Genomic DNA, 11,974 nt, shown 5'->3' on the forward strand with positions numbered 1-11,974 from the left:
CCCCTAAATAGCTTTCATTCTTGTGTCTGATGGGCAATGGGGCAGGACACAGGAAAAATAAAGTTAAAATATTCTAGGAAAATTGAGGAGGGAGAAAGCTCTTTTCAATTAAATTGAATTGACAAATCTTCATAGGCAGGTGGCACTTGAATGGAGCATTAAAGAAAGACAATTCTGAAAGGTGGAGAGATAGAGGTATCTCTTTCTTTGTGTAGAGGTGTTCTCTCTGAATGTAGGGACACTGAAGACAAATTGATCAGGGATAGCTAGTTATTCTGTTGTAAGAAATGATGAGGGGCGTACTTTAAAAAAAAAAAGAAAGAAATTTCAAAAGCTCTCATGAACTGAAGCAAAGTTGAAGTGAGAAGAACTAGGAGAACAAGTTACTGTGAAAGAACTAGCAACTCATTAATACGATCTACCACAATTCTAAAGTACTCATGTTGAGAAAATGCTATCTTCAGATAGAGAATTGATAGGCGTGGAGAGCATATTAAAGTTCATTCCTTCCTTTCTTCCTTCCTTCCTTCCTTCCTTCCTTCTTTTTTCTTTATTTTGGAACATGCTTTATATAGACATTTGTTTTCCATAACTTCATACATAACAATGGGTATTATGTTTTTTTACTTTCTCATTGGATAGAAGGAATGAGAAAATTTGGAACCAAAAAGAGAAATAAATGAAAATTTTAAAAATAAGTTAGTTTTTTTTTTCTGCAAAATGATCATGGAAAAGCATATAGATAAAAAAAATACTTTAACCTCACCTTTATTAATAATAATAATGAGCTATTCAGCTTTAGTTAATTGCATTGTTGGGTCAGTCTTTGGCCAGTCAGCCCATTATTTAGCTGTTGGATCTGTGTCATTCAATAGGGTGAAGACTATGCCCTTTTCACTATTTTCCTTGCTCCTTTATGTTTGTCATTTCCCTCCAAGAACAGCTTGCTTCTAGAATCTCTAGCCTGGTAAGAAGGGAAAAACAAAGAATAGTATTTGGAATAAATCCTTTCCAGTAGAACAGTTCAAAGGGAAAGTAAAGAGGGTCCTTATCATTCTTTTAAAACTATCATTGCTGAAAGCTATTTAGTTCATCTAAATCCCCAAAGTCATTAACACTAAAAATGAAGGTGTTAATAGCAGGGAATGCACTTTAAAAGTCCTCAGGGGAAAAGAAGGTAATCTTTGTAAAATACCATTTGCTTTTGTTCACTTACTTCTTGATAAAAATTATGCTTACAGATTGGATTTAAAATATTCCATTTGTTCTCTTTGAGGTCTGTTGATGTTTATAAATGTATTTTAGATTCACAGATATGTTTCAGTAGGAATGTATTTTGAATAAAATCTCTTGAAAATCAGTTTGGGAATCTAATGTCTCATTTCTTTCTCTCCTTTTAAAGAAATAACAGTTTCTAACAAAAGAAGCCATTGACTAAACCATCCTGGTCAAGACCTGTTGATGGACCTCTAGCTTTCCCTTCAGAATAACATGCAGAAGTGGTGGATATTGTGATCTGAAGAAAGATGGGGTGGATTGAAGAAAAAAAATATCCAATTGATCCACAAAGAAGCTTGGGAAAATATTCTGAATTACAATAAAGCAAATGCTTTTTACATATAAAACAAAACACTGTGTTATTTCTGCCATCAATAAAACCAATGCACTAACATATTCTTGCTTTATTACATCATTTATTTACCTAATGTTAGCTTTTTTGTTTATATAGAATTGACTCCATGGCAATTGCATTCCAAAGTGTTGCAATTATAGTATTTTAGAAGCTTTTATGTAATTATTGTAGAGGTGTCCAGCTATAATGTGAGTACTTAGAAGGAAAAGACCTGGATTGAAGTCTTTACTTTGCCACTGATAACCTTGGGTAAATCCTTTTACCTTCTGCCTCAGTTTCTTCTTCTGTATAATGAATAATACTTGCACAGTATTTCACAAAGTTGTGAATATCAGATAAGATAATGAATGTATGTAGAGTACTTAGCACTCTATAGATGTATGCCATTATTGCTATAGTTAAAAGGAAATGCACTGGGTCTGATTATATTTTCTGCTGTTTTGTTCCTTGCAGAAACAACTAGGATAATAATTTTAAAATGTGAAGTCCAACAGATATTTAATACTTAATGTCTGCTAAATCTGACTAAAGAAAGCATACAAAGTTTGGGGATTTCCTGTTCACTATTCCAATTGAATTTTCCAAATAAATTTAATGACGTTCAAAAATAGGCAAAAATATTTTCTTGCTTATGGATGTGTATGCTAAATCTGCTTTACTTGAACTTATAACTATAAAAAAATATTTTTGTTAATAGGATTGGATCAATATAGCTAAGTGTGGACACTGTAGTATCTTCATTTATTTGTGTTACTTTGAATGAAAAAAAAAAATCTGAATTGCCACAATAGTTGTTCCAAAGTCTATTCACTTCATTCCAAAAAATGAAGGCCCACCCTCAGTGGGTAGATGATACTAAACTGACACATGGAAATCAGAAAAACAATTTTCACATAAGCCCACAAGGAGTGAGGCTAGTAGATCACTGGGATAGTCATACTTTTTTTTGTCAAGGTCTAATTTGGCTTAGTACCATTAAGAATAGGAAGCTGTAGGATTGTAAATGTAATCTGAAGCCTCTGTTGTGTGGTTGTATCCCACTGTCATTTGCTTCTGACCACTCCTGATCTAGTATCCTCTGAAACCTGGTTTATCCTTGTTAATGTTACTATTCCTCTTGGACTTGATTTAGATCCTTTCTGTAACATCCTGAACAAATGGTCATCTAATCTCTGAGGACCTCCAAGATATAACCTCAAACAACAGTGGAAAAGTGACAGCTGGCAACCTGACAGTAAGGAAACAAATAAGGAAAACAGAAAAGGAAGCCTTTAAGCTGTAAAATATCATAAAAATGCAGGTGCACAGTGTTCCACACTTCAGTGATTTCTACTGTACTATTATAATACAATACAATAACAATTTATAATTATGACCCTGAGTCATAATTACATTTGTGAAATACAGAATAGTTTAAGAAGACAGGGAGTTCTTTGATATCTTGGGAAGACTTCCATCAAAAAAAGGTTTTTGTTTTTATTTTTATTTCAATCTTCAAAAAGGAATAAGTTACCTGAAAAATCCACACAGAGAATATTTCATTTTCCCCAACAATGACAGATAAGATTAGATGTTATTGAACATAGAATAATTGACAGATTTACTTAGCATCAATTTTTAAAAATCAGATATTTTTGTTGTGTTCTCTCTTCTACTTTGCGTTTTCATGAATAATTTAATCCATATACTGGTCTCCCAAAAGTCAAAATTTGGAAACTATACTAAGGATTTGGGTTCATTCTTATTGCAGAGTCCTTTAAAGCAAGGATTCTTAACTTTTTTTTATGTCATGTAAACCTGGTAAAGGCATGAACCCTTTCTCAGAATATTTTTTTTCAGTGTATAAAATAGAATCATAAGAGACTAATTATATTGGAATATGGTTATCAAAATATTCAAACAAAAAGTTCAAAAACCCTAAGTGAAAACCCTCTGATCTAAATCTGTTACCAATAAATATGATTCTATCTGGGATTCTTGATTTCATCAAATATAAGTCTTCTCTCTGTCAATATAGATTAAAATCCTTCCAGTCATTCAGTACTAATTTATTTATTGCACACTATAGGCCAGGCACTGTGCTAAGCACTGATATAAAAAAAGCAAAAAATAGTTCCTACTCTCAAGGAGAGCACTTTAATAGGGGGAGACAGGAGGATTGCATGCAAACAACTATGTAGAAATAAGAGAAACACAAGATAGTTCAAGATTATCAAGGAAGAGAAGGCATCAACATTAAGGGAATTGGGGCAATCTCCTTTTGTTTTTGTTTTTTGAGTCAATTGGGGTTAAGTGACCTGCCCAGGTTACACAACTAGGAAGTGGTAAGTGTCTGAGGCCATATTTCAACTCTATCCACTATACCATCTAGCTGCCCTAGGACAGACTGCTTTGACTAGGACTCTTCCATATCTTATTCATCTTTTGATGGCCAACTGTTTGTGAATGTGCTCCAGGCTTGTTTACTTGGGTTTCTCATAGAATTATGTGTCATTTAGTGGTGGAAGAGCACCTTTAGAAGGCCTCAATGCAACCCTTTCGTTGTATAGAGAACGAAACAGGTCAGAGAAGTTAAAACAATATGCTCAGTCATGCAGGCAATAAATAGTAGAGCCAGGATACAAATGGAGCTTTTCTGTCTCTGAAATCCTTTGTCTTTGCCCTATATCACATTTCCTCAAAGAAGGATGTTGCCAAAGCTAATACTCTACCAGTATAGTCACCTCTGCTAGCGCTTTAAGGGTGACCTTCAGAATGAAACGGCAGACTAGAACTTTAGCAGGGAGACTATTCTGTATACAGATTTCAACAGGAGCTGCTGTAATTCAGTGCCAACTTTGAAGGTAAAATGCAGATTTTATTTGGAATCTGGAATTGATGGTAATGCTATCCTTCCATCTACAATTGAAAAAGAAAAATCAGTTGGATTGTGTTTCTCATACTTTAGCTATTGGGGGAAAAAAAAAGGCAAATTGCAGAATACCAGGTTGCTCATTTTCATTTGTTTCTACTGATTTCTAGATTCCCTCCTTTAACAATCTTACTTTATTCCTTTTGGCAAGGTGTTCAAAGGACTTTAGGGTTTGTTTCCACTCTTACTTTAGGCTTACGTAAGTCATACATGTCACTTGATTATAAATATTTTTCTTCTGTGTATGGAAACAAATTTTCCATACCATTGTATCTTGCATTTAGAAGATGGTCAGTAGATACTGATTGATTAAAATTTAATGTGATGCATGAAGATGTATATGTTAATACATAAAAACAATATACAATATGCATCAGAACCTCCAATTTCATTAGTATAGGAACTTTTTGGTGTATCAGAAGCAAGACACGAAACCAGGTCTTACAGTCTAAGAGACCTATACATTATGCTTTGGTACCTGTTGAACATTATCTGGCTAATGTACAAGTTTTACCTGGGGCTTAGGAATATTCAGTATTCATATTATACCAAAACACAAGGAAAAACCTACTCCTTTAGAAGTTTGTTCATATTCACCTGTGGTTATATTGCTGTCAAAATCAAGTGGCACTTACTACATAGCATATACCAGAATTAGATCTTCCACACTGTTTCCATCTCTGGTTAAATAGCTTGTCCCTTTGAGTTTTCAGCCTGACTGGCTTTTTGTAATTCTGTATTATCTCATCTATTAGGTAGGTAGCAAGTCTATTGTCATTCTTTGCTAAAATATAATCCATCCTACATCTTTTCCTATGCTAGGCAGTTTCCAACACATAATCTCTGATGTCTAGATGAACTTCATTCTTTCCATTATAGTATAAAGCCTTCTAAACCTTGCTTCTCCTTTTTCTTTTCATTTGGGGAGCATTCTGATGAATTGGTCATTAAAGACCACACTTTCAATTACAACATTTACTCCTTAATCTAGATGGTCACTTAATAGGTCTAACTGAAATAGGGATAAATTTTATATCTTCTGACCTATTTTTTTAGTCTATGCTGCCAAATTTTGGTGACTGATTCCACTGTCTTCTTCATCTTCTAGCTATTTATATGCTCTGTGTTTGTCCAGCAGTATCGATCTTTAATCACTGATCCACTCTAAGTAGTTCGGTCACTCTCAACAGCTACTATAGTTTGACTCATGCTAATAAAACACAGCTGTTTGCTCAAAATAAATATTAGAAGAGTTCACCATCATTCATAGCTCTAATTTTCCAGTCACAGTGCCAAAGCATTACTTCCACGATAACTACAAATAATTTAGGGAAGATTGTACCCTCTTGTCTAATGCTTTTTTGAATGATGATTCAACACAGTTCAGCAAATACTGTATCTCCTTATTGATGTTAAGATATGCTGAATTTATACAAGTATCATTCAGTGTTTTCAATACTGCCATTGTTTCCACCAAATTGAATGCTTTTCTATAATTCACAAATTCACAGCATGTGGGGACTCTAAATTCTTTATATTTTTCTTGAAGTTGCTGAAAATGGCATGTATATGATTGATGGTAGAAAACTGTCATAAAAATCTACTTGCTCATGACTAATGGATTACTCTTAAGTCTTCCATGCAGAAGAACATGGTTTCTTTGAAGAGCTCAGGGAGTTGTGATAGGAAAAAGAGCTAATAATTTTAGTATTTGTACTAATTTGTAGTAACCCAACTGGTGTTACTTGCTTTCATTAAAAATTGTTGTCTGCTTTTCTCAGGCTCTATTCTCAGCTTTGAAATAAAACTTAAAAAAAAAAAATCTATTGTAGTTCCTATACAGATAGCTAAGTGGCAAAGGGCTGGTACCTGGAGTCAGGAAGTTTCCTAATTTCATATCTGGCCTCAACTACTAGGTGTATGACCCTTGCTTAGAATCAAATCCCTTATCGCTTGCCTCAGTTTCCTTAATTCTAAAATGATCAGGAGAAGGAAATGGCAAACTATTCCAGTTTCTTTGCCAAGCAAACTCCAAAAGGGGTCACAAAGAATCATCCTGAATCAGATAAAGAATGGTTGAAAAATGACTAAACAACAACTGTGCAATTTTAGCATTATCAATGCAACTTGGAGAGAAAATGGCTATTTTTAATAAGGCATCCTATTCTTATGAATGATAAAGCCAATCTCACCTGTATAGGTATAGGAAAATATGAGCATTGATTTTTCACTCTGACATGAAATCTTTTGCTATTCTTCTTCATAGATACAATTATGTCTGCTTTTATCTTGTTTAATTATTTTATTTGTCTTACTATCAATGTAAGGAGCGTCCAGTAAGAAAACTTCCTCTTCCAATGCTGATTGGCACTTTAGTTATAATGTATAGTCATGGAGTCTCTTGGATCCCTGGGAGGCTTAGTCACTTGCCTGGAGTCATATAGTCACTATGTGTCAAAGATGGCACTTGAATCCAGGTCTTTTTGATCTTGAGACCAGCATTTCACTATGTCAGTACTGCCTTTCTCTGCATTACTTGTAGGTAAAAACTCAAAAATGTTAAATAAATAAATAAATCAGAGTTACCAGGAAACAGAGCTGTTGTATTGTATGAGATTGTTTTTTTCTGAAACAAGAAAGAATGAAAAATTCCTTAAGTCTTTTTGTATAATATGGCTTTGAAGTTTTGACTCTCTGGCAAAGATAGTAGATGCCAACATGCTCAGTTTTTAATAGTACTAAACATATATATTGTTCCTCTCCTGTCTCCAAGCCTTTGAAGTAATTATTCTGGAATGTGCTCCCTCATAATCTGCACTTCGTAAAGTCCCTCCTAGCTGCAGCTCAGCTCAGCTCAATTCAGACACCGCTTTCTGATCGCCACCAAACCCTTTAGCTACCAATGCCTCCTTCCTAAAATCACCTTGTGGTTTTTTGTATGTCCTTTTATGTATTCATATATGTAGATATAAGAACATATATATATGTGTATATATTTATAGTTTCTCCCAATAGAATGTAAGATCTTTGAGGACAAAGTTTTATTTTAGTCTTTGTATCCTTGGGGCCTGGCAGAGTACCTAACAAATAGTAGATACATAATAAATATTTATTGATTGACTGAGAGCTTATAGCAGATCATTCAGTATTCTGCGCCTTGGTGATCATTTGTATGGCAAGTGATTGAAGAGCACTTTTTACCTGATGTCCATGTAAGTTTTCATCTCAGTTAACTATAGTCAATGACATAACTTGTACTTTCAACAAATATGAGTATTTAAAATCAATCACAAAAGAAATGTAAAAATCAAAAGTGCATTTGTGCATTCAAGAAAATGTTTTCTGAAGCTTTAATCTACTTCTCTATCTAATTTTGGACAAAAGACTGGTGTTGGATATTACTTGTATCTTATAGATAATGTAATACCAAGAAAATCTAAACCATTGATTGAAAGCTAGCTGAATATATAAAGAAAGAATGTCAGGTCTGTGTGGATAGTCATATTTTCTTTGTAGGAAACGTTTGATATGTATCTATATAAAAATATTCCTAAGGATGTTTGAGATGATTGAATGATATGAAGTATTTTCATTGTTATCATTTGTAAAACTCTTTATTCTTGAAGGAAGGAGAGACTATTAGAAGAATTGCTATTATTTAAATTGTTAATTTCACTAATGTAGACTATGGTGTCCTGTTTTACATTATGGAATTTTCAGTTATCATTATAATCCTAAAATATGTTTGATGAGGGTTATAGCTAGACTCTTCTCAGATATAAATATCTTCTGGGTTTGTGGTAGCTCGCTGGAATTTAATTGTACAATTTTGTAATCTCAGGAAAATAAACTCAAGGAAAAGAGAGGTTAAAATTTCCACTTAATAGATACTTAGATTTCAAAAGACTCTAGATCTGGAAAAGACAACTCAACAGTTTTGCTATTTTTTCCCCACCATTCTTTGTCTATTTAAACAATACAAAGCATTTTTCAAACATGAAGTAATTCTTTGCCCTTCCTTTACATATCTTATGTGGCATGCCAGCAAAAATAAATATACCAATTTAAGTACATAAAGCATTATTTGTTACATTTTTTTCCTCATTAGCATTCAGTTTTGTGTGAAATAAATTGGCCTGTGTATGTATGTATTTCTAAAGTAGCTATTTAGAATTCATGTTACATTGTTTTATTGCTTTGATGGATCTGTGATCTCACTATTAAGAGTGCTCTACCAAATGCATATAGCAACACCATCATGTTTTCTTATACCACATAATTCTCATCCATATTTTTTCATTAAGCCCAATGAGGGGGAAGGGACAGTTTGGTTGACTTTCTTCACTTAAGTGGCACTTAGCATAGTACTAGGCACATAGTAAGCACTTAATAGGTATTTGTTGACTGGCTTTTGATATTCTTAAAACTTTTTTTTTTTTAATTTCTTGATAACACTAAAGTAGTGTTTCAACTATTCATTTGCATGACTAGTCCCCTTTCTTTTTGATTACATATACTCTCGTAATATATTTTCAGCCCTTGCCAAATGTAAATCATGACTAACAGCATGTCATAGCTTTCTTATCCCTTATGTTATCTCCACTTTCTCTTTGTTGTGTTTCTTTAAACCATCTTAGTCATGTCTTACTCTTTTTACCCCCATTTGGAGATAATACATTTGACAAAAATACTGGAGGAGTTTGCCATTTCCTTCTTCAGCTCATTTTACAGGTGAGGAAACTGAGGCAAACAGGCTTAAATACTTGTTCAGGATCACACAGCCAGTAAATATCTGAAGCTGGATTTGAATTCAGTTCTTCCTGACTCCAGATCTGGCACTCTATCTACTGCATCACCTAGCAGCTGCAATTTCTCTTTTGAATCAACTATAATTTAAATTCTTCTTATCTGTGATGTTTCCTGATTCTTAGTCATCATTGGGACAATGTTGATATTAATGAAATGGGCTCAAATAGGTGAAAGGGATTTATGGACATTGAAAATAATTAGAGAAAATTCTGAAATTTGAACTAGTCTAATCTCAACTCTTAAGTCTAGATTATTACCATTCTGAAGAATCTGTCCAAGTCACACTGTATTAATGTTCCATCTGCATGTCATTATCTGTGCAACATACATTTTTCATCTACTTTGCTTTTTTCCAATACAGGTAGTTAAGTTGATTTCTCAAATAACCATAGAATTTACAGGTAGGATTTTTAAGCATTCGGCAGCTCAGTAAAATGAATATTATGTCACCTAAAAACAGTATTTTAAGAATTTTATCATCAGTAAGGAATCCTTCTGTTTGGACTCTACATGGAGTATACTCGATGACAATGGAAAACATTTTACATAAATATATCTATTTCCTCTTTTATGCCTCAGTTGATGTTAGCACTCAGCAGACTGGTGAATATATTTATATCCATATTTGCAACTATTATTGAATTTTGTATGAGTCTAGCACATTATTTAAAAAAAAATTCTAATTATGGAGCACTTTTAAAGGTTTACTGTTTCCCAAGGCAAATATTTAATAAAAACCAACAGAAAATAGAAATAATGGTATTTTGTATTTTCTCTCTCTTTTAGTTGAGTAAATACAAAGATGTGATATAATTTGGAAAAATCAGCTGTGAAAAGTTTCCTCTTCCTATCTCATGTTTTTATTACAGATACTTTTATTACAGATACTTTTTGTGACTGCATTCTCATTGTGACAGGCCATTCTCATACAGATACCAAATAGACATGAAAGCTTATATGTGAAATGGCAATGACAAATATCATCTGACTTCCCAGTAGAATATAAGCTCTTTGAGAGAAGGTACTTTTTTTTTTTTGGTCTTTGTATCCCTTAATGCCTGGCATAGTGCCCTATACATAGTAGGCGCTTAATAAATGCTTAGTTCATTTCATAAATTGGTGTCACTTTTTTGGGATAATAGCACAAATCTCTTCCATTTCCTTCTTTTGAACCACACCCTACACTGACCTCCAGCCCAGAACTGATGATCTGTGCTAGCATCTGCGCAGATCCATTACTCTTTTCAACTTCATCATCTTAAGTATCATTGATATTTCTTTAGTACCAAGATAGTGAAGTTCAATTGAGGAGGGTCTATTATTTGTGGCAAGAATAGTTTACCACAGAAGTGTTGGCAGGCCTAGGCCAACTTGTTTATCTAAAAATTGTCTCATGATTATCCAACCTAGATGGATCTCATGCCAAGCTTTGTATACAGTTATTTTCCAAGCTGTTTCTTTTGTTTTGTTTTGTGAGATGACATTACCCTTAGGTTTTCTATCATTCTATTAGATTTATAATATTCAAAAAATTATAACTGGTGTTCTTCTGGAATGCCATGTTATCTGAAATTGTTTATGAATTCTTTGATCTCACCATGGTACTTATTTTTAATTATTCTACTTTTGGTGGGAATGATAATAAAATAGTGACTTTGCCGTGGTCCGTTTGTTTTGTATTGATGACTTAAGTAAATAGGTCAGATTAATGATTCTTCAGTCATATAAATTCTTCTCATATCCCTTTTCTAATTTAATATTTAGAATTTTGTTCCAAATTTAGTTGAAAAGATATAATAAAGGAAAAAGAGCTTTTCAGTAATGTTAATTATTTATTCATAATCATATATATCATATGTAGAATTAATTATATCTAAATGTTTTAGGAATCTAAAGTTCTATCATCTACCCTCACATTTCTACGTGTTAAAGAGATATTTAAGAAATTATTCTTTCTGTCTTACAAAGGAACAATGAATTTAAGTTATTTGCCATCTCTTGCTAACAAACAGCACTATAATATAGTATAATGGAAAAGGGGATTGAATTTGAAATTAGATCTGAATTCAAATCTCAATTCTAACATGAACTGTCCTTGTGACAATGGGCTGGTGATTTAATCTCCCATAGATTATTCATCTATCCAGGGGTCCTCAAACTTTTTTAAATAGGGAGCCAGTTCATTGTCCCTCAGACTGTTGGAGGGCTGGACTATAGTAAAAACAAAAACTTTGTTTTGTGGACCTTTAAATAAAGAAACTTCATAGCCCTAGGTGAGGGGGATAATCATCCTCAGCTGCTGCATGTGGGCCAGGGTTTGAAGACCCCTGATAACCTCACAAGACTGTGAGAAGAAGGTATTTCATCTATTTCATTTTTAAAAGCTTTCAGTAATGTAAAATCTTCTTTATTGAAGAACCTGGATTGGGCAGTTGCAATCCCAACTCTACTATTGTAATTTCTCTCCATGAATTAGCTCAATCAATTTAGGCTATGAATTTCATAATTAATATTATTTATAACCAAACTTTTTCATTAGAGGTTTCATGGAAGGCATCAGAAACAATTATACCCACATATTGACTGATAGATCACCACCATGCAATCTGAGAGCTGATCCA

The 11,974-nt window shown here is 33.3% G+C and overlaps 1 protein-coding gene across 2 annotated transcripts in view; it reads left to right on the forward strand.

Moving 5' to 3' along the window:
• TDRD3 (tudor domain containing 3) overlaps positions 1–1,670 on the forward strand; it is a 160,181-nt gene extending 158,511 nt beyond the window's left edge. For both annotated transcript variants that reach the window (XM_031958458.1, XM_031958459.1), the window contains one exon: positions 1,403–1,670. The gene's annotated coding sequence lies outside the window, so the exon portion shown is untranslated. The remainder of the gene's footprint in view (positions 1–1,402) is intronic.
• Positions 1,671–11,974: the final 10,304 nt, after the last annotated feature.

This window comes from Sarcophilus harrisii, chromosome 3, assembly GCF_902635505.1.
Source record: "Sarcophilus harrisii chromosome 3, mSarHar1.11, whole genome shotgun sequence".
In the NCBI taxonomy this organism is placed as follows: domain Eukaryota; kingdom Metazoa; phylum Chordata; class Mammalia; order Dasyuromorphia; family Dasyuridae; genus Sarcophilus; species Sarcophilus harrisii.